Genomic DNA, 24796 nt, shown 5'->3' with positions numbered 1-24796 from the left:
GACTCCTGAGGGGGTGTTTAGAGTACCCATCATGTAGCCGTATAACTCCCCAGGACTAGGAGGGTGTCCCAAAAGGTTATATAACTCCCGAAAGATGGTCTCTCGAAGATCAGGTGAGCCTGAAGAGCTTCCTGGCCACATGATGAATTGGAAAAAAGAAAAAACGAAGATTACTGATGAGCTAAGAAGAGAAAAAGAAGAGAAAAAGAGAGAAAAAGAGAGAAGGAAAGAGAGTAGAAAAGAGAGGAAAAGTGGGGATAAAAGAGAGGAGAAAGGAGAGGAAAAGAGAGGTCTAGAAAAAGAGAGAGAAAGTGGGGATAAAAGAGAGGAGAAAGGAGAGGAAAAGAGAGGAAAAGAGAGGAGCAAAAAAGAGAGAAAAAGAGAGGAGATAAGAGAGAAAAATTACCACAAAAAGAGAAGGAAAGAGAGAATAAAACAGAGAAGGAAAGAGAGAAAAATAGAGGAAAAGAGAGGAGAAAAAAAGAGAGAAAAAAAGAGGAGATAAGAGAGAAAAAGAGAGATGGAAAGAGAAGGAAGTATTGGGATATCTCAAGGTGTATGCCTCAGGCACACCTTGGTTTCTATGTGTGAGTGCTAGAGGCACAATTAGGTGCCCATAAGCATAGTTAGGTGGTGGTAGAAGCCACATAGGATGATTGAGAGAATCTAGGAGTAGATTGAGGAGATGATTGTGGAGCTCTGAAGTCATCAGTGATGTCAGTGAGCATGTAAGAGGTGCCTACATAAGGACCTCACTCTTCTTCATTCTATATGCAAGTATTCGGAGTTTGTGTTCACTCTATGCTTTCCTTTCAATTTACCAACATGGTATCAGAGCGGTTCTATCCTCCTCGAGCTCGATGTCATTCTTCTCGTGGCTCTCTCCCTCTTCTTTCTCTTGCCAAGTCTGTAGTCTTAGGTCTTGCAACACTCTTTGACATAAGCTTACTTCGAGTCAGCGGATGGGTTTCTTCCATTTGCAACAAGAACAACCTCTAATTTCTATAGCTTGAAGGCTGCCGTAGAAGATTTGCATATAGTTAAATGTCACAGAAGATGCTAGGAGAGGTTCTATACATCAATTGCTAATGTGAGAGACTCATATTCTGTAGTTACCCTTCCATCTAGATTGATTCTGATATGGAAAGGTTGCGATGCTGTTCACAGTATTCTACCCACAGCCAGGCCTTCACATCTTGAATCCACTCCATGGACAATTGCTTGCTGGCACTCTTTCTGTGCACGTTCAATATCTTGATGTGCACACTGAGACTAAAACAATGTATTTATTCAAGTACTTTGTTCCATCCAATATCGTATTATTTGCCAAAATGCTGATGATGCTTTCTATGAGCTTCAGAATCCAAAAGAACAAATTCAAGCATATGTGTTTGATGTTGTCAGAGCCTGTGTACCGAAAATGAATTTAGATTATCTCTTTGAGCAAAAGGGTGAAGTTGCTAAAGCTGTCTCAGAAGAGCTTGAGAAGGTGATGGGTGCATATGGTTACAGCATAGAACAGACTTTGATAGTTGATATCATACCAGATGTTGCAGTCAGGCAGGCTATGAATGAAATCAATGCCGCTCAAAGGTTACGAGTGGCATCTGAGTATAAAGGAGACTCTGAGAAGATTCTCCAAGTAAAATGGGCAAAAAATGAAGCAAAGTCCAAGTATCTAGCTAGTATGGGTGTCGCACAGCAGCGCCAAGCTATAACGGATGGTCTTCAAGAAAGTGTTCTTACTTTTTCTAGTGGTTTCTATGGTACAACTGCCAAAGATGTAATGGACATGGTGATGCTCACACAGCCCAAAGTTGACAGCAATGTTTCTTTGCAAAGCCAAAAAGGAAGCAACTTCAAAGACAATCTACTTTCAGTTGATGTGCCTCCACAAGATGAGGCATCCTTTGAAGATTATGCTTTTTAAATCATCTCTATGTATGCTCTAGATCTCTCTTTTTATGTTGAGTCAAGGTACTCAGCCTGGATAGTCCTCCAAAATGAATGAAATAAACTATTGTGTTTTGTGTGTTTTTGTAAATACCTCTGGTCACCTTATGATGTAGGCCATGTGTATGTGTTTTGCTCCATGGTACCTCCTGCAGACATTGTGTGCATGTACATGCAGGGGAGATAACCATTGGAAGGTCTTTTGTATCCCTTTTGTTTACCTTACACCCATGGGAACCCTTGCTAGCTTGAGATCCTAGCCATTGATAGATCCATGACCACCATGAGATGGCATGAGACACCTTGTACTAGCTGTATCCTTGACATAGCCTGAGGCATTCCCTTGAGGGGGGATTTGTTGGGATATCTCAAGGTGTATGCCTCAAGCACACCTTGGTTTCTATGTGTGAGTGCTAGAGGCACAGTTAGGTGCCCATAAGCACAGTTAGGTGGTTTGAAGCCACATAGGATGATTGAGAGAATCTAGGAGCAGATTGAGGAGATGATTGTGGAGCTTTGAAGTCATCAGTGATGTCAGTGAGCATGTAAGAGGTGCCTACATAAGGACCTCACTCTTCTTCATTCTATATGCAAGTATTCTGAGTTTGTGTTCACTCTATGCTTTCCTTTCAGTTTACCAACAGGAAGGACAGGATAAAAGAGAGAAGGAAAAAGAGAGGAAAATATAGAGTGCAATCCCTTTTTTCAATCATGCTTTCCCTTTCCATCATTCATGCAATCCCCTTCTTCAATCATGCAATCCCTTTCCATCATTCATGCAATCCCTTTCTTCATTCATGCAATCACTTATATCCATCATTCAATATGCAATCCTTTTCTTGGAAGTGGAAGTGGAAAGGGAAAGGGAAGAGGAAAGAAAAAGAAAAGGAAAGGGAAGGCAAGGGAAGGGAAGGGAAGGGAAGGCCAAGCTAGGGAAAAATAACAAAGTGTATCTATCTTCGCGTATAACAGTGCATCTATAGACGCGGCTATTTGTTTCCAAAAACAGAGTAGACATGTCTATAGACGTGCTCTTAGATGCGCTCTCAGATGCGTCTATAGACACACTCCCACATGTACCTGTGCGAATCCTTTTGCCATGAGCCAAGCCTTGTACTTATCCACCATGCTATCGGACTTGTACTTGGCCTTGTACACCCACTTGGAGCCCATTACCTTGCATTTTGGTAGTCGATCCACAAGGTCCCAAGTGTTGTTCTTCATTATGGAGCCATACTCCGACTGCATAGCCTCCATCCACCTATCATCACCCTATGCCTCTTCAAGACACTTGGGTTCTTCAGCACGAATCACCTCTGTCATCAAAGCGTAGTTGACCAAGTGTTCCTGCGCCCTTCTTGGCTCCTCTAATCTCTTAGACCGGTGGTGTTTGGATGGTTTCTTCTCAATGGCTAGAGGTTCTCTGCCATCCAAAAGTTTCTTTACCCACTTCGAGAATGGCCATTTCCATTGTGGTTCTGCAGGCTCTTCTTCCTCTTCTTTATCTTGAATCCTCCCAAGCACCGTTGAGGGAGTTCGGTCTACTATTGGTGGTTGTACTAGATGGATATCCTGGTCTTGGTTGTCTGGAAAGGAAGCATCCTCCTCCAATTAATGCAACTGTTCTGAGAAGACCACATCGCGACTTACTATTACCTTCTTGGTAATAGGATTATAGAGACGGTAACCCTTTTCCTCTTCACTATAGCCCTTCCGGCTCTTCAATTCCCATTGGTCCTATTAGCATCAAGGACATGCACAAAATAGTCACATCCAAAAACTCTGAAATGTGCAGCTGAAGGTTTCTTACCTGAAAAGGCCTATAGTCAAGTCATCCCCCGTTCACAGCCTTCGTGTAGTTACGATTCAGAATGTAAACTGCCATGTTACATGCTTCAGCCCAGAAAGTCTTTGGCAAATCTTTCCCTTTCATCATAATCCTGCCCATTTTGTAGATGATGCACATCTTGTGCTCTGCTACCCCATTTTGTTGTGATGTATGTGGCGGGGGTTTCTGCCTCTTGATCCCATGACTTTTGCAGTAACTTTCAAATTCACTTGATGTGAACTCTCCACCTCTGTCTGATCTCAAGTTCTTCACCTTCCTCCCCATTTCTTTCTCGACCATTACATGCCATTCTTTGAACTTACTAAAAGCCTCTTTAGTCTTCAGGAAGTATATCCATATCCTTCTATTGTAGTCGTCGATTAGTGTCATGAAGTAGTAGGAACTACCCAAAGCTTCCATCTCCATCTTTCCGTAGAGGTCCACGTGAACGAGCTCTAGAGGAGCCTTTGCCCTACTGGCATCTTTAGAAAAGGGCTGCCGATGCTGCTTACCCATCATGCAAGCTTCACATACATTGGGCAGATCCACAATTTCTGAAAGTTCTACAATCATTCGACTTTTATGCATCTCCTTTAAAGAACTAAGGTTTAGATGACCAAACCTCTCATACCACAGCTTAGTGTTGCTCACATCAGCTCGAGCACTGAAAGCTGAGAGTTCGTAGATGTTGTTGCACAGTGTACCTTTACCAATACCTTCCCTTGAAGATCCAAAATCTGTGCGCCATTCTTATCGAATTGAACTTTGAGGTCCCGATCCGTGATCGTAGAAACGGACAAGTTCCTCTTGATATCTGGCACATAAAGAACATTGAACAACTATTTTACAACCCCATCTGACTTGAGAGCAATCGTACCTTTTCCTTTTGCTGGACATTTTGCATCATTGCCAACTGCTACCAGGATGTCATTCCCTACCGGATGTAGAGAGGTATACCAATCGTTATGACTGGTCATGTGGCGTGATGCACCACTGTCAATAATCCAAGATTCATCCACAGGTACATGAATTGCCTCCGTGCAAATCTCTTCAATTGCTACAAATAGCTCTACTGGTACTGCCTGTGCACTATTGCTGGACTCTTTCTTTACTCCGTTCTTCTCATCTACAATCTTCTTCTGGCACTCATTCTGCTTGTGCCCTGCCTTGTTCCAATAGAAGCACTTGATCTTCTTCTTTCTCTTTTTATCATCAAAAGAAAATGGATTACCAGAGTCCTTACCCTTACCTTTCTTTGATCCAACCAAGAAAGCTGAATCTTCTCCTGTCCTCATCTTTTGATGCATCTCCTCCTTCAGAAGCATAGCGCTGAAATCCTCAAAGTTGAGGGGTGGATTTCTATTCTGTTTTATTCAGTGCCATAACAAGACCATCGTTCTTTGGTGGGAGAATCTGTAGGCACTTTGGTGCTAGATTCTCAGTGGTGATGGTGATGCCAATTGCAGTCATCTGATCGCACAAATTCTTCACCCTGGTGATGAACTTCTCTACCGTTTCAGACTCAGACAGTTTCTCGTTCGCGAGTTGAGTCTCCAGATTCTGAATCTGCATCTGATTCGTGGTCTCGTACTGATTTTTCAAGACCATCCATGCCTCCTCTACTGTGGTGACATGTTGAATTAACGCCATGACAGAATCACTTACACTGCAGACAATAGAACATAGCGCATCTGCTTACACGAGAGTGGAGCATTAATATCTAATAGTTCAATGCTATATGGTGTGAGGGCAAGCATTTTCAAACACAACGAATTGATGATAAGAGAAACACACAAGATTGTGGCATCATTACTAGCTTTGAGGAAGCCAATGTAGCCATGGATGATTATTGTGGCATCATCCAAGATATTATTAAGCTTGACTTTTGATGCTCCTTTGTGTATGTTTTGGATGTGAAGTGGTTTAAAGACATGGTGGAAAGAGGCCCTAATGCAACAATCAAACACCATGCAAGTGGCTTTGTCTCCCTCTTAATCCCACGTGTATCACAGAAATGCTGAAAGTCATGAGAGATATACTCTTCACCATTATCAGTCCGTAGGCATTTAAGCGTTCTACCTTATTGATTTTCAGCCAAAGCCAACCATTTTTTAAATACCTGGAACACATCGCTCTTCCAAGCTATAGCATAAGCCCACACTTTCCTAGTTGCATCATCAATGAATGTCATATAGTATTCAGCCCTGCGTAATGACCGTGTAGGCATGGGATCGCATACGTCTGAATGCACCAAATCAAGCCTTTCAAGCTCTTTATTTCCCCTTTTTTTATAGGCTGATTTATTCTTCTTCCCATAGAGACAGTGCTCACAAAATTCAAAATTAGAGAAACTCAAATGCAGTACATAACCCAAACTGCAGAAGAGTTTCATTCCATTCTGGCTCATGTGCCCCAACCTACAATGCCACAAAGAAGTACTTGGCTACTCAGTTATTGCAACAACATGATTAGACACCCCTGATACATGTAAGGGATACAAAGTCCCACACTTGGCACGCCTGGCCAAAACCACCTTCTGAATTTTCTAACTCTGAAAGCCAAAAGTGGTTTGAAAACTAGCATCATCTAGCTAACTCACTGAAATAAGTCTCTTGGTCAACTTAGGCACATGTCTCACATTTTTCAAAACAAATGCAGACCCATTGCAAAAGAAAACTTTATGTCACCTGCTCCCACTATGCCACATGCATAGTTATTTCCAAGATGCACACAACCTATCTTTCCATTGTCATAAGTGGAGAACCATTTCCTATGGAGAGTAACATGGAATAAAGCAATCCAAAATCCAATCCTAGGAATATGCATCATCTGAAGTGGTAAGCAAGCCTGTAAGTAGACTAGACATAAGGAGAATGTCATTGTCACCATCATCAGTGACTGCATTAATCTCCTTGATCTTCATTTTTCCTTTGTTCTCCCTTGGACTCTCTTCCTTCTTATTTGCACACCAATTTGCATTCTTTTTCTTATCCTTTTGCTCTCTTTTTAGCTTGTAGCAATCCTTTTCATATGGCCCTTCTTGCCATAGTGGTAACACTCAATGTTCCATGCCCTGGATTTGCTATGAGACTTCCCTCTTTCTTGGGACTTCCCCCTAAACTATGATCTGCCCCTTTGCACATTTAAGGATGCATCCTACTTGTTGCCTCGGGGGGGTCACTCATCATATGTAACCCTATCACGTGAGTTCAACAGAAGGATATTTTTTATTTCTAAAATTTACAGAAATAAATATACATAACGGACTATTTAAAATAGTTTTGGAAAAAATTTACAGATTTGTATAGAAAAGGGGTACATTTTATTAATGAAAAATTTATAAATAAGGGATTTTAAAAATAGGCCTTGAATGCACGTGATATAGAGGATTTATACATAGTGACCCCCTTGAGCTTGTTGCCATCCATAGACTTCCATCTAATCTCCTCGGCCAACAAGCTACCCACAACATCATCAAACTTTAGTACTCCACCACGTGCAGATTTAATGACAGCTGTACGAAAGGTATCCCATGAGGATGGCAATGACCATAAGAGAAATATTGCCTTAGTCTCCGCATCAAAATTCATATTCTGAGCCTGAACTTGGCTGAAAATAATATTGAATTCATTCAAGTAAGAAGGCATGGAGACCCCTTCCTTCATTTGCAGCTCAAACAACCTCTTCATGAGGGAAACCTTTATTAGAGGTAGTTTTCTTCTCATAAGTGGCACACATTATCTTCCACAAATCTTCCGGTCTACTCATTTACTACTGTGAAATAAATTGACTCTACAAGAAGTCTAATAGTAGACTTTGCTAATGCATCGAACTCATTCCAATCATCATCAGACATATTTGCAAGCTTAGCTTCTCAATCCCTGCCAAGGGATTAATCTGCTTCTTTTGAATAAGCACATCCCTTATCTGTTCTTTCCACAAAGAAAAGTTTGTCCCATTACAACAAGACAAAGCAACTATAGACACGCTTGATAGATGTGCAAAATAGTAGGCGTGTCTATAGGCACTGCTAGAATAGCAAAAATACGAGCGCATCTAATAGCTCGTTTAATAGCACATTTATTTGCACATCTATTAGCGCGTCTGCACTATGAATTAGACATGCATTTAGACACAGATTTGGATGTGGATTTAGATGCAAAATAGAGAATATAGAAAGTCAGATTTCAATGCAGGCTGATAAATGTACATCATTGCTTTCCAAACATTGCCCATGATTACCAAACTGCACGTAATTCTAACAAAAATATCAATGCTTTTTGGCAAACCCACATATACAAACATTAAGTGAGGTGAGGAGAATGAGACAATATGTAAAATAGTTTTTCCAACCAATATCAATGATGGGCTATGGTTCAATCTCATCCTCAATGAGATCAACGCTTGCCAAACTATCTACTTCAAAATCCAAACCAATGTTGAGATCTACAAATACATTCAACCCACTACTACTTATGCTACTCATGTGCTCATCGAAATGAGCATCACCAATGGTAGGCTTGTCCTCATGGGTAATGGCCTCAATATATGTATCTCCTATCTCATGATCATCCTCCTCACTCGTATCACGATCATCATCACCTCCATGGCCATGATAATCCTCCATATGTTCCATATTAGTAAATGTACTATACATCACTTTGGAACGTGGCATAATAGGTATAACATGCCACCACCTATTATTATCCACCACCATTGGTTGATAGACAACCTAATTCAAACACAAATACAATCATGTTATTTTCCTTACATCGAAGGTATCAAATCTTTAAAAGTGAGTATTTTTATATGTATGTATAATACTTGTTCACATTGTTGCAGTAGTACTAGTGTGTTAATAGTTACAAAGCCACTTGCATGGCGTTTGATTGTTGGAGTCAATAGTTACATCCCCTCACACTCCAGAGTAGAATCTAGTTGTAGAACAGATGAACCACGCACCATTCAAGAAAGGTTGCAATATATGCTTTCCAATGCAAGTCTTTTTGGTGGTTTTTGGGCTGAGGCAATGAAGACTGCAATGCGTGTGATCAATAGATCACCTAGTAGGAGTTTGGATGGTGGTATTCCTAAAGAAGCATGGAGTGGCAAGTAGCCCTCTTACTATCATTTGCATATATTTGGGTGTGAGGCATATGCATATGTGTCAAAAGAGCTTTGAAAAAAGCTAAATCCTAAGTCTAGGAAATGCATCTTTCTGGGTTATGGTGAAAGTGGAGAGATGGGCTATTGTCTCTGAGATCCAGAAGCAAAGAAAATCATACGAAGCCATGATGTGGTCTTAAATGAGAAGAAAATGCATAAGACGCCCATGAGGGATGTGGAAATGAGGAGAATCACTTTCCAAGATGTGAATCCATCTGCATATGTTGATAGACAGCAAGTTTTCCATGCACCAAATGTGCAAGAAATGGTGCCACCAGGTACTCCCATAGGTACACAATCAAGCGCAGATGATGGATCATCCATTGGTGGCAATGATGAGCCAAATGTGGCTGATATGCAAGCGGGATAGCAAGCTGAAATGCCCTTGAGAAGAACATCTAGAGTGTCTAGACCGCCTGAGAGATTTATTCCAGGGGTAGACTATGTGATGCTTACTGATTGCGGGGAGACTTCTTGCTACAAAGAGGCTATGATGCACGAGGATTTGTGCAAGTGGGAGTATGCTATGCAATCAGAGATGAGTGCACTCATAAAGAATAAGACTTGAGACTTGGTTTCTTTTCCACATGGAAAGAAAGCATTGCCATGTAAATGGGTCTACAAGATGGTCACAGGTGATGATGTGCCTAAGTACAAGGCCCGTTTGGTTGCTAAAGGGTTCAAGCAAGAGAAGGGTGCAGACTTTGATGAGATATTCTCTCTAATTGGGAAGATGACCACACTTAGATGTGTACTTGGACTTGTGGCAATAGAGGATATGGAGCTTATGCAAATGGATGTCAAGGCAGCTTTCTTGCATGGAGATTTGCATGAGGAAATTTACATGGTATAGCCAGAAGGCTTTGAAGAAAAGGGCAAAGAGCATTTGGTTTGCAAGCTAAAAAAGAGTTTCTATGGCCTTAAGAAAGCACCTAGAGAATGGTATCACAAGTTTGATGCATTCATTCAATCCCAAGGTGTTAGAAGAAGTGAGATTGATCACTACCTCTACAATATAGGGGCTAAGGATAATAGCCTGATACTATTGGCACTTTATGTGGATGATATGCTATTGGCTAGCAAGAACACTTATGAGCTTGATGCATTTAAGGCCAAGTTGCATGAGGCCTTTGGCATGAAGGATTTGGGACCTACAGTTCATATTCTTGGTATGTGCATCATGCGTGACTGGAGTAGGAAACTCCTCAGAAGGCATATGTTACAAAAGTGTTGCAGTGTTTCAATATGGAGGGGGGGAAGGCAGTAAGTACTCCATTTCCTCCATATGTGAAACTGAGTCAGGTAGATAGTCCAAATTAGATGAGGAGAGGGCCATGGTGGCCAAGGTTCCTTATGCATCAGCGGTTGGGAGCCTTATGTATGCTATGATAGCTACTAGACCAGACATTGCATTTGCAGTGGGAGTTATTAGCCAGTATATGGCTAATCGAGGAAAGAGGCATTGGGAGGCAGTTAAGTGCATCATGAGGTATATCAAGGGTACCAAGGAGGTGTGTATCTACTTTGGCAAAGGAGAGATGCATGTATTTGGGTACACAGATTCCGATTAATAAGGGCATGTGGATAGCAAGAGATCCACTTCTGGTTATGTGTTCACCTTTGCAAGTGGTACAATGTCATGGATGTCTCGTGCACAGAAGTGCATTGCTTTCTCTACCACATAAGCTGAGTATGTTGTAGCCACAGAGGGTTGCAAGGAGGCTATATGGCTTGATCGGCTAGTGAGAAATTTGGGGATTCATACAGGTGTATCGACATTGCATAGTGATTCCATGAGTGCTATTCAACTATAGCACGGAATCCGGTCTTTCATGTAAAGACCAAACACATTAAGGTCAGGTACCATTTTGTCAAGGAGTTACTTGAGGACAAACACATAGAGCTTGTCAAGGTTCACTACTACAAAACTAGGTAGAAATGGCGATAGCAAATGGCACACAATTTCCAAATTTGCCATTTCTTATGTAAAAGTGGCAACAGCTTCTCAAATTGCCATATTTTTTGCAAAAATGGCAGTAAGAAATGGCAACTAGTTCTTGAACTACCATTTCTTTGGAAGAAATGGCAAGAAATATCTGCCATTTCTTAGCAATAATTGGCAGCACCAAATGGCAGCCAATTCTTGATTGCCCTTTCTTATGAAGAAATGGCAGCAAATTCTTGATTGCCATTTCTTATGAGGAAATGGCAACAAATTCTTGACTGCCATTTCTTCATAAGAAATGGCAATAAATTCTTGATTGCCATTTCTTGGTAGGAAATGGCAGCCATTTTTTGACTCCCACTTCATTCAAAGAAATCACAAGCACTTCTTGACTGCCATTTTCTAAGAAGAAATGGCAACACAAAATGGCAACTATCTCTTGACTACCATTTCTTATGAAGAAATGGTAATTATTCTGTAATTTCCATTCTTACCAAGAAATGGCAGCACAAAATGGATATGTGGAGTAAAATTACACAATGGTTGACCATTCAGTTGCTGCAAAGTATCTTATTGTTGCCAAAGATTCAGTACTACCCAACATTGATATTATTGTCACTATTTCTGTATTGTTTAAGTGTGAAAGATTAATCAAAAGCCTTAAGTGCATCAGTACTCATAGTACACAGTGTGAAGAAGTCATCTAAAATTCTAAGGAATAAATTTTACCTTTTATAACACATGCATTTTACTTGATAACAAATATTATTCAATAGTTGATTGAGAAATAAATAATACAGTTTTTACATAGCAAAATAAAATATAAAATTATAAAGACATTACATGAAGAGTTTTTCAAAAGCATTCAAGCCTATGGTTTGACCCAATGTTTGAATCTCATGGGTACAATACTTTGCACACACCTTCAACTAGGTGGAATTGACTTACATGCAAAGTGGCACACCCATCCCATAAGTGATTGATCGGATAACAGGGTGGTAGCAAGCTAAGGGTGTCCACTTCCGGACCACTTTCGGGTGAGTGTGACACCCACTCGAGTGAAAATACAAAGGTTTTGCTTCGGTCTGCAATACCTTGATCGAGGTACTATCTCCAATGAAAATCACACATGAGGACAACCGAGCCAAGCCGATACCTCGATCGAGGTGCTGGGCTTTTTTCACCGAACCGAGCCTATACCTTGATCGAGGTCTGCTGGCATGCCACCTATACCTCGTTCGAGGTATCGTGGCAATCCAGCTATACCTCGATCGAGGTAGTGTGGCATGTCCAGCTATACCTCGATCGAGGTATGTGCCATCCGACAGGGCAGCTTACATACCTCGATCGAGGTATGCTGGACCGATCACTTGGCCGCATGTCGAATACGTCAATCGAGACATGTGGCATTCGGCTGCTGCTGACATACCTTGATCGAGCTATCGTGGCAGGTCAATACCTCGATCGAGGTACATGTACCGATGAGTATGGGCATGTCAAAATACCTCGATCGAGGTATTGTGGCATGTCTATACCTCGATCGAGGTATGATGGAGCGATATGTATATTGCATGTGAAATACCTCGATCGAGGTAGGGAAACCCTAAATTTTCTTATAAAAGGAGAGTGACCCCCCTCATTCTTCATACCTCGATCGAGATCCTCCTCATCGACCGATTTCGGATTTGCGGAAGGTCGACGGAATTGCAGTAGCGACAGAGAGCGACCGACGGACAACGACGAAGATGGACGGAGCGGGAGAGTCCAGGTAAGGTTTTTTTTATGTAGCTTTTTTTTTTTGCTGAAATTTATTTAAATTTTAGTTTATAGGAATAATTATAAAATATTTCTAAATTTCAAATGCATTTTAAAGTTTTTTTTTTTGGAATTACAACATTTTTTATTTAAAATGTGAAAATGTAAAAATCTTGTTTTTTAAAATCATCTTTTAAAAGTTATTTTTTAAATTAGAGCTATTTTTATTTAAATAAAAAACGTTTAAATTTTAGTTTATAGGAATAATTATAAAATATTTCTAAATTTGAAATGCATTTTAAAGTCTTTTTAAATTATTTTTGGAATTACGTAATTTTTTATTTAAAATGTGAAAATGTAAATATTTTGTTTTTAAAATCATCTTTTTAAAAAAAGAGATTAAAGTTATCTTTTAAAGTAGTGCTATTTTTATTTAAATAAAAAAACGTTTAAATTTTAGTTTGTAGAAATAATTAAAAAATATTTCTAAATTTGAAATGCATTTTAAAGTTTTTCTAAATTATTTTTGGAATTACGTAATTTTTTATTTAAAATGTGAAAATGTAAATATTTTGTTTTTAAAATCATCTTTTAAAAAAAAGAGATTAAAGTTATCTTTTAAAGTAGTGCTATTTTTATTTAAATAAAAAAACGTTTAAATTTTAGTTTATAGGAATAATTATAAAATATTTCTAAATTTGAAATGCATTTTAAAGTTTTTTTAAATTATTTTTGGAATTACGTAATTTTTTATTGAAAATGTAAAAATGTATATATTTTGTTTTTTAAAATCATCTTTTAAAAAAAAGAGATTAAAGATATTTTTTAAATTAGTGTTATTTTTATTTAAATAAAAAAACGTTTGAATTTTATTTTTAAAAATGATCTTTTAAAAAAAATATATAAGAGTTTAAGGTAGCTTTTATGTTATGTAAGTTATTTAAGTTAGTGAAGTTTTTATTTAAATGTCAAAAACTATATAATTTGTTTTTTTAAATCATCTATTAAAAAAAATTTATAACTGAAGTTTATAAATTATTGAAGTTTTGAATTAAATATAACGTTTAAATTTTGTTTTTAGAAATCATGTATTAAGAAAAAGAAAATAAGAGTTTAAAGTAGCTTTTAAATTATTTTAGTTTATAGGAATATGTAATCTAATTATAAAATATTTCAAAATTTCAAATGCATGTTAAAGTTTTTTTGAATAATTTTTTTAAATTACGTAATTTTTTATTTAAAATGTGAAAATGTATATATTTTGTTTTCTAAATTCATCTATTTAAAAAAAGAGAGATTAAAGTAGGTTTTATGTTATTTTTGAAATTGGTGCTATTTTTATTTAAATTAAAAAACGTTAAAATTTTAGTCTTCAAAATCATCTTTTTAAAAAAAAGAAAATAAGAGTTTAAGGTAGCGGTATGCGTTTATCAATCTTTATGTGGAATATTATAGATTATATAGTTGGTTAAGAGTTGTTTCATAATTTAGGTAGAGTAAGTAGGCTGTATAAAACACCACATGGGCATTATCCCTAAAACACCACACCACATGGGCAAAGACCCCAACACTAGAGTGGTTAGATGCATAAGCGTATGGCTAATTGGATCTTCTAAATGCATCAGTGCATGGAAAACACATATGTAAATGATTGTCCAAAGGTCTCCTCTCTCCCCAGGCATGGGAACCAAGTGATGATCTATAGGAATGGCCACTAGTTGAGGTGGATTGCCCAACCAAAATAGATAATATTGAAAAGGCCTAATTATTTTCTCAAAGTTCTCGCTTTAAAAGGTCTGTAGTGTCAACCCGCTCTCTTTTTTAATGTGTAGTCCGATACTAGATGCGCCTTGCTTGTGTATTGTTCAAAGTAATGTATTAGATATCCTTCTATCTCCTCCATATCTATTGCAAACCCAAGGTAGTAAAGCATTCAAAGAAGGTCTTATTAACCAAACCTCTCCACTATCTGTCCTTAGTATAGGGGCCATAAGTGGACAATGTGGTCCTTACACCACATGTGGAAAAGTTTCCAAAGAACGAGAAAGGCATTTAAAAAAATACAATTCTCCTTATTTTGAAAAATAAGTTAATCAAGTATAATAATACTTGCCCCAACCATGTGTATTATCTTGGGGAATAAAATATAGAGATTCTCCTCAATACCATCTCTTAAACCTACAGTCTTGTCAGAATAGTCTTGTCAGAATCTGTATAGTTATCAAACACAAATCATAATGAGTCTTCTTACTAGGGTCCTCAAAGTACTGATAAATGCAAAGAAATACAAGGGTTACCAAGAGTGTGTTGCATGTGTGTGTGTGTGTGTGTGTGTGTGTGTGTGTGTGTGTGTGTGTGTGTGTGTGTGTGTGTGTGTGTGTGTGTGTGTGTGTGTGTGTGTGTGTGTGTGTGTGAGAGAGAGAGAGAGAGATTCCACACACAAAAAAAGTGTGTGTGTGCTTAGATTAAAAAGTCCCATCAATAATTGAGCCATACAGTTAATTCCATCAATTGGATAAAAAGTAAAAAAAGGGAAACATATAAGGAAAAAATATTTGAGACATCTAAGTTTAAAAATGCAACAACTAGAGTTTGAAAAAATCTTAATCAAAATTAAGAATTTTTAATAATATTGAGTTTGATAAACATAATATTGAGCCACACATTTGGCCCATCTACCGGTAGGTGCATAGGATGATCCCAACGACATCCTACCTCATCAAGGAGTACGTACAAATAGTTTTCATTACGTCAATAGATTATAAGTCATATTGAATAGAATATTATTTTCATTACCCAAATAGAATATTAATTTTCATGTGTTTTTTTTGTGCATGTGCTAGCCAGCGCACAGGTTCTGGCACCACTATTCATATGCAGATAGAGATTCTAAGAGTTGAGATGAGGGCACTACAGGATGCTAGGGCACCCCCTCACTTGGTTGCGAGTCTAGATTTAGTTATTGAGGCTCTCGGTCGATTGGACACAGTTCAGGACATTGTGGATAGCTTTCAGGCACAGGCTGAATTGGTCATGGCTTGGATTAGAGAGCCATTCGACAGTCGTTTGAGCGTGAGTCACATCACAGGCAGGCCTTAGAGGATATGTTTTGGGATGGTCACACTGAGGCGATGTGACCATGATCAGGGCTACCCTTGCATATTTTACGTTGTAGGCACCCCATCATAGCAGCACACATTTATCCGAGATATCTCGCTGTGAATGGTGGTCGATTGCCTCACAACCGTCAGATAGCCAGGTCATTTTCCATGTAGCTATACACTGAATTTGTGCTTGGTCATCGGGTAAACTACCTTAGTACCTGTCCAGGATCAGGAGCAGGACATGATAGGATGGGGTGTTAGGAGCGTCAGACTGCAAGTGTTCGGTGTCGATGCGAGGCACTAGAGTTGCACACACATCCCTGCACCAGCATTGCGAGCTGTTGGAGGATGGATTAGGGGGATGTTCATTCAGTGGCATCATCCTTGCTGCACATGGTTTCTGCCCTATCGAGATCACTTTCGATTCCATCTCCCCCACCTCGATCATCGATGGAGCCTCCCACATCTACACCACCTCCCACATCTACACTACCTCAGCACGAGTTGGAGACTCGAGATGCACGGATTGCAGAGTTGGAGGCATTGTTGGCCAAGTCTAGGGACGAGGTTAGTTATTCTGATTATTTTAGTTTATTTTTAGTAGCATGTTTTGAACTGAAGTTTTTTGGTTAATTCTCACCATGTATGCGACATGTTTGCATTGCAAGCACATCTATTGTGATAGGATATGGAGTCTCATGTACGACTATTGGAGGCCGATTTGGAGGAGCAGAGGATTCGGACACGCATAGCATACCATCGTGCGGAGCACTATATTTTGCAGTTGAGACATATTAGTCGTGATCCATCTCGCCATAGGATCGACCCCAGCGTGGCCCTATACCCTGCTCCTCCTGTAGATGTGGCGACTAGGACACCCATAAATGTAGTAGTCATAGCTAGGCTTCCTACCACCACTTGCATCTTTTGCCACGAGGAGTTTGACACCATAGGGTGGTTTGGGACTAGGGTGCAGCCACATCGCACATCTCCATTGCATGACCCGCCACATGGTGGCACGATCAGTGTGCCCTATATGCTTTGCTGACATTGATGTGGCCACATACAGAGGACTAGGCATGGATGATCTGCATCTTGGTCATCATCAGGCCATTGATCCATTCGCCTGCGTGGTCTTGACAAAGCACTACAGGGAGGAGGCACAAAGAGCTTTGCTGATGCAGGAGGGTGCTGATACATCTGTGGTTGTAGCGTGTGTTCCACAACGCTTCTCATACGGTGATTTCATGCCAAGTGATGAGGCACGAGCAGAGGAGGCACACCGTATTGAGTGAGAGGCAGAGCTACAGACATCATTGCAGCAATGGGTGAAGCAGCAGCTTGGGCGGGGCCGAGACCAGTGTCTTCTACATGTAGAGACGATTACTCACACTGGATTTGAGGCACGAGTATTCGCAGATGCATGACTATGGGAGCTGAGACGCGCATACATAGAGGAGGCGAGGGAGGCAAAGATGGCAGTGGTGTCTCATGTAGCATGCCCTCCTCTTCATCAGGATGAGGCTAGCCCATCTCATGCAGGAGATGAGGCTGGCCCATCTGATCCGGCTTTGCCTAAGGGCACACAGTGGACGGTTGGGCAGCGGGTCATACAGGAGCCACGTCAGAGGATGACTAGAGGATCATATGTAGAGTTATCAGATTCTGATTCAGGATGATTGTTTAGGCTTCACACATTTCTTATTTAGGGATGCACTTCTGCATGATGATGATGATGATGTACACATTCATTTTGGTGCTTTCATGATATTGTTCTTACTTTTATGATGTATGAGCATTTTCGTACTTTCATGATGTTCTTCACACTTTGTTTATCTCAGTTTATAGTTTGTTCAAATCTAACATAAACATTTAAAATTAGGAGTATGATTTTGAATTTCGAATATCTCAATTCACACATCTAATACATAAGGTATTTAAAAAAGAATGCCATGTGAAGTAATTGTAAACATTAAGTATTGAAAAAGTGTTCAAGTATAAGGTCTCTCTCTCTCTCTCTCTCTCTTTCTCGTGCTATGAACTTTATCATTTTGAATATCATATTGAATTTCTATATATCAATGCTTGCAATTATTACACTAAACCTAAGAGCCGTGCGAAGTTTCATCCCCATGTGTGTATCTAAAATTAAGAGTATGATTTTGAATTTCAGATGTCTCAATTCACACATCTAATACATAAGGTATTTTAAAAATAATGCCATGTGTCGTAATTATAAACATTAAGCATTGAAAAGGTGCTTGGCAAAATGTATGCATTATACCTTCCACGTGGCGCATACCAAATCAGTTGGAGACCAAATCTTGCGTGGATGTACATCTAGGGTATCCTAAGAGCCGTGTGAAGTTTCATCCCCAACAGGGTTTAGGGTTTAGGGTTTAGTCATGCTAGTAGGGATTGTAAAAATGTATGCATTATACCTTCCACGTGGCGCATACCAAATCAGTTGGACACCAAATCTTGCGTGGATGTACATCTAGGGTAGCCTAAGAGCTATGTGAAGTTTCATCCCCAACAGGGTTTAGGGTTTAGTCGTGCTAGTAGGGATTGTAAAAATGTACGCATTATACCTTCACGTGGTGCATACCAAATCAGTTAGACACCAAATCTTGCATGGATGTACATCTAGGGTAGCCTAAGAGCCGTGTGAAGTTTCATCCCCAACAGGGTGTAGGGTTTAGGGTTTAGGGTTTAGTCGTGCTAGTAGGAATTGTAAAAATGTATGCATTATACCTTCCACGTGGCACATACCAAATCAGTTGGAGACCAAATCTTGTGTGGATGTACGTCTAGGGTAGCCTAAGAGCCATGTGAAGTTTCATCCCCAACAGGGTTTAGGGTTTAGGGTTTAGGGTTTAGGGTTTAGTCGTGGTGGTAGGGATTGTAAATATGTATGCATTATACCTTCCACGTGACGCATACCAAATCAATTGGACACCAAATCTTGTGTGGATATACGTCTAGGGTAGCCTAAGAGCCGTGTGAAGTTTCATCCCCAACAGGGTTCAGGATTTAGGGTTTAGGGTTTAGTCGTGCTAGTAGGGATTGTAAAAATGTACACACTATACCTTCTACGTGGCGCAAACCAAATCAGTTGGAGACCAAATCTTGCATGGATGTACGTCTAGGGTAGCCTAGGAGCCATGTGAAGTTTCATCCCCAACAAGGTTTAGGGTTTAGTCGTGCTAGTAGGGATTGTAAAAATGTACGCATTATACCTTCCACATGGCACAAACCAAATCAGTTGGACACCAAATCTTATGTGGATGTACGTCTAGGGAGCCTAAGAGCCGTGTGAAGTTTCATCCCCAACAAGGTTTAGGGTTTAGGGTTTAGGGTTTAGTCGTGCTAGTAGGGATTGTAAAAATGTACACATTATATCTTCCACGTGGTGCATACCAAATCAATTGGACACCAAATTTTACGTGGATGTACGTCTAGGGTAGCCTAAGAGCCGTGTGAAGTTTCATCCCCAATAGGGTTTAGGGTTTAGGGTTTAGGATTCAGGGTTTGGGGTTTAGTTGTGCTAGTAGGGATTGTAAAAATGTACGCATTATACCTTCCACATGGTGCATACCAAATCAGTTGGGCACCAAATCTTGTGTGGGTGTACGTCTAGGGTAGCCTAAGAGCCGTGTGAAGTTTCATCCCCAACAGGGTGTAGGGTTTAGGGTTTAGGGTTTAGGGTTGAGGGTTTAGTCGTGCTAGTAGGGATTGTAAAAATGTATGCATTATACCTTCCACGTGGTGCATACCAAATCAGTTGGACACCAAATCTTGTGTGGATGTACGTCTAGGGTATCTAAGATCCATGTGGAGTTTTATCCCCAAAAGATAAGTCCAAGTGCGTATTTCATCAGTACGTGCACCATTTTTCATACGTAGTCATGCTAGTAGGGATTGTAAAAATGTATGCATTATACCTTCCATGTGGCGCATACCAAATCAGTTGGAGACCAAATCTTGCATGGATGTACATCTACAGTAGCGTAAGAGCCATGCAAACTTTAATCTCCAATAGATAAGTCCACATGCATATTTCGTTAGTACGTGCGTCATTTTTCATACGTAGTCATGCTAGTAGGGATTGTAAAAATGTACGCATTATACCTTCCACGTGGTGCATACCAAATCATTTCAAGACCAAATCTTGCATGGATGTATGTCTAGGGTGGCCTAAGAGTTGTGCGAAGTTTCATCCCCAACAGATAAGTCCACACTCGTATTTTGTTAGTACGTGCGCCATAGCTTTGCCGCAGTCGTGCTAGTAGGGATTGTAAAAATGTACACATTGTACCTTCCACGTGGCATATACCAAATCAGTTCGAGACCAAATCTTTAGTGGATGTATGTCTAGGGTAGTCTAAGAGCCGTGTGAAGTTTCATTACCAATAGATAAGTCCACGTGCGTATTTCATTAGTACGTGCGCCATTTTTTATACATAGTGCTAGTCGGGATTGTAAAAATGTACGCATTATACCTTCCACGTGGTGCATACCAGATCAGTTGGACACCAAATCTTGTGTGGATGTACGTCTACAGTAGCCTAAGAGCCGTGCAAAGTCTAATCTCCAAGAGATAAGTCCACATGCATATTCCGTTAGTACATGCACCATTTTTCATACGTAGTCGTGCTAGTAGGGATTGTAAAAATGTACGCATTATACCTTTCACGTGGCACATACCAAATTAGTTTGAGACCAAATCTTGCGTGGATTTATTTCTAGGTGGCCTAAGAGTCGTGTGAAGTTTCATCCCCAACAGATAAGTCCACACACATATTTTGTTAGTACGTGCGCCATAGCTTTGCCGCAGTCGTGCTAGTAGGGATTGTAAAAATGTACACATTGTACCTTCCACATGGCGCATACCAAATCAGTTCGAGACCAAATCTTGCGTGGATGTATGTCTAGGGTAGTCTAAGAGCCGTGTGAAGTTTCATCCCCAATAGATAAGTCCACGTGCGTATTTCATTAGTACGTGCACCATTTTTCATACGTAGTCGTGCTAGTAGGGATTGTAAAAATGTACGCATTATACCTTCCACGTGGCGCATACCAAATCAGTTGGACACCAAATCTTGCGTGGATGTACGTCTATGGTAGCCTAAGAGCCGTGCAAAGTTTAATCTCCAACAGATAAGTCCACATGCATATTTCGTTAGTACGTGTGCCATTTTTCATACGTAGTCGTACTAGTACAGATTGTAAAAATGTACGCATTATACCTTCCACATGGCGCATACCAAATCAGTTAGAGACCAAATCTTGCATGGATGTATGTCTACGGTAGCCTAAGAGCCGTGCAAAGTTTAATCTCCATAGCTTTGCCGCAGTCGTGCTAGTAGGGATTGTAAAAATGTATGCATTATACCTTCCACATGGCACATACCAAATCAGTTGGAGACTAAATCTTGCGTGGATGTATGTCTAGGGTGACCTAAGAGTCGTGCAAAGTTTCATCCCCAACAGATAAGTCCACATGCGTATTTCATTAGTACGTGCACCATTTTTCATACGTAGTCGTGCTAGTAGGGACCAACAGATAAGTCCACATGCGTATTTCGTTAGTACATGTGCGAATTTTCTTAGTCACATTTTTAAAATGTCCTAAAGCACAAAACAAATTACAACATTACTACTAATAAACAATTTTTTGTTTTACAAACACAACAAATCCCATTGAGAAGACATCGGACATCATGTATAAAATAGAATCTAATACAATGATGTGTATGAATGTGTATACAACCATCATAGTGAAATACAAAATATGAGTCCATGAAAATTACAATGGTACAGTCACACAGTGAGCCTATACATATCGAATACAAAAATGTGTAATCAACTAGTGATACCCAATAAAAATCAATCTGATCAACTGATGATCCCAAAAAATATGATATGTAATGTGCTACTCCTCAGGATTAGCTCTCATGCCAATAGTTGCAAGTATGCTCTCGTGATCCGCCACTGCAAGGCGCCATCGTGGACTAGACGTTGCCTTGTGAGTGCGAACACGACTCAAAGTAATCTTGATCCCAACAATAAGATGAGAATACATGTATGCCTCCTAATCCGCCATGTACTCCTGGGACTCAATATAGCAACCACGCCTCTGTATCTGCTGAAAATAGTGGCCACCTATGATCATGCTATGAGCATTGAAGTGCATCCCATGCCCATCCACTGTATCCTCATTCAGCACACTCTTCAACATAGAGGATCGCAACAAGTAATAATCCACACCCTCCTCATTGCCCTCAGAAGCAATAACCACGAAGATATCACCAATATGCAAAATATCTGTAAGCTGGTCATAATCTCTAGAGGAATTGAATCCCGCATCCTGATCATCATGTACCTCCTCCCAAGGCTGGAAGGGAGAAAACACTCGCCGTACCCATGGATCGGCCCATGGTATCATGGAGCACCCTCCCCAATCATCATCAATGCATGCAGAGCAAAAACATGCAAACTGTCGAGAAAAGATCGTGGGGTGAGACTCACCTACGCTCTTGATGGAATGGAAATCAAGAGTGCCAAACACAGAACGACAATCAAAAGGCCTAGACTCCCAATGTCCACACACCAAAAATACCGGCTCACCACCCTATCGTCACATGACTGAAACGAGGAGATAGCACTAGTGGATAAGTGCTGTGGCTGCACCACCGCATCACATCATGTGCATCCTTGAAGCGATCGGCACTGTGATGCAACTGGTATCGACGCAAAGCATGCTTCACGCAAGCACCTACACCATCGTGCTCTCCCTTACCGTGCCCTGTCTCGAAGTAGCTCCATGTGATCGGAATGCCTATCTCATGGTGCCATCTGCAGAATCAATAAAACTGTCTAGCGGATTTGAATTGACCACCACAGCCGTGATCCAGCGCCGCTGCCATGTGACACCATGATCCCTCAAGAAACTATCATGCAAAGTGAAGATGGGCATCATGCGATCGATCATCACTAATGTAGAAGTGATACTCTCGCACAATGACGCATGAGTCCATGGTGCTATCAATGCCATCCACATGAGCCTGTGCATGACGATAGCTAATGTGCACAAATATAGCAACCTGCAATATCGCATTAAAAAAAATATGACTATTGAAATAATTCAATATAATGAGGCGGGGAAAAAATCAATACTCAATCACACATCACCTGTTCGGAGAAATAATACTCTGATTGGATCTCATGCTGTGGTGCAAAGGTGTAATTCTCTGCAAAGTCCACCACTAAGACAACCACCCCTGTAGGAAATGTCCTCAAACATGCACGGAACTGACGATCCTCCCATTTCGCAGTGTGCGAATGGCGTATGTAGCGGTATAGCTTCCCTCAAAAACTGTCAATGAATACAACATGTGGTGTCTCCTTCCCCACAAGCTGCAACCTCCTCGACTGTGCACCACCATCTAATGTCAAGGTACTGTACTCATACTGCTGCCAACGAACCATCTGCACATCACAAGTATCTAGTGCAACTCGTGGCACTCTAGCAAAGTCACCACACAAAGTACACCTGCCTTCCACACAATCAAGGGAGTGGAATAAAGCATCACCATCTCATGTACACAATATGGAATGAATGAAGTCACGAGGGCTAGTAGGAACCACTCTCCTATGACCATCAAGGGAACGAAATACGTCATACATCAATCCAAAATCCACATGGTAGCGACAACAGCATGTGTCACGCTCCTGAGAGCATCGCACAAACCATGGCCTGCATCGCTCAAATGACCTCTGCCCAATCTTGAACTTCGGGTGCGCCTCTAGAAATTGAGTGTACAACTCAGTCTAGGTACACTCCAAAAAACATGCACCATGCTCAATGTACACACCGCGTGACACCCTCTTCTGCAATGCCTTCTTGAACATCGGGGATGCTCTACAATGCTCCTCCCAAAACTATTGTATGAAGGACCTAGTGGAATCATCCAACAATCGATCGCTGCGAGGTGCACGACCACTCGAAGCCCAAAGAGCATCAGTCTCACTATCCTCTAGACTCTGCCTCCTAATCATGCCTGCTCACAATGTGCGCGATGCAATCTGAAGAAGACGTGAAGCGGTATGCACATGGCCTATCATATGAGGTCTACTAATGGTAGCCATAATAGCACGATGTGCTGCCAAGGCATCACTGGAGTTCCTATGCTTAATAGAAGCATAGGAACATCGAACACTACTAAGGACCTCGCTAGATACAATCCTATCTCTACGTGCACCAAGACCAGCAAGCCTCCTACACTCTACCAAGTCAGGGTGATCAATCAGGGATGTGAGAAGAGAAGACTGTGAAGCTAGCATGAGGTCACAAAAAAAAGACTGCACAATCTTGCTAGTACGACGATAGATAGTGGACTTCGGCAAGTCACGTCGTGAAGCAACACTGCTGCTACAAGGTGGGGCAAGGGGATCAATGGGAGATGGTAGGGTGGACGGGGGAAGGGAGGCGCCAAGGGGAACGGGGGGAGGGGGAGGGGGAGGGGGAGGGGGGAGGGCAGAGGGGGAAGAGGTAGAGGTGGAGACCAAAATGTAGGTGGCTAGGGGAAGGGCAGAGGCTAGAGGTAGGGGAGTGGATGAGGATGGGGGGACAATGGAGGTGGGGGTGGGGGTGGGGTGGAGGTGGAGGTGGAGGTGGGATGTAGAGGTAGAGGTGGAGGTGGATCGGTGGTGGCAGTGCGAGCTCTAGCTCTAGAGGCTCTCTTGCGCTCACGAGCCTTCCGCTTGCGCTCCTCGTCAATGAGATTTGGGGGGGGTTCCTACATCTTTCACGTCTACTAGCTCTACGGCTTTGAGAACCCATTCTCAATGAAAGTAGGATGGAAGGTGTGACAAAGTGATGAGGAGGCAAGAATGGCTAAGAATGGGTGAAATAGACCAAAACGTGGTGTCTTATAGAGAGCCTCAACTCATCCACTAGATTGCTCTTAGATTGCTCTTCATTATTATTGGTGGAGAAGGTGCTAAGATTGAAACTAATTGGCTGGAAACCAACGTTAATTT

At 40.9% G+C, this 24796-nt stretch overlaps 1 pseudogene; it reads left to right on the top strand.

Annotated features, from left to right (window-relative positions):
• Positions 1-1296: 1296 nt before the first annotated feature.
• Positions 1297-24796, top strand: part of LOC147884414 (protein PPLZ12 pseudogene) — a 64176-nt pseudogene continuing 40676 nt past the window's right edge.

This window comes from Dipteris shenzhenensis, chromosome 27 (genome assembly GCF_047967505.1).
Source record: "Dipteris shenzhenensis isolate YYH24624 ecotype China chromosome 27, Dip_SZ_1.0, whole genome shotgun sequence".
Classification (NCBI taxonomy): domain Eukaryota; kingdom Viridiplantae; phylum Streptophyta; class Polypodiopsida; order Gleicheniales; family Dipteridaceae; genus Dipteris; species Dipteris shenzhenensis.
Note: the sequence above shows the minus strand (reverse complement) of the source record. Positions and strands in the feature narration are given on the sequence as shown.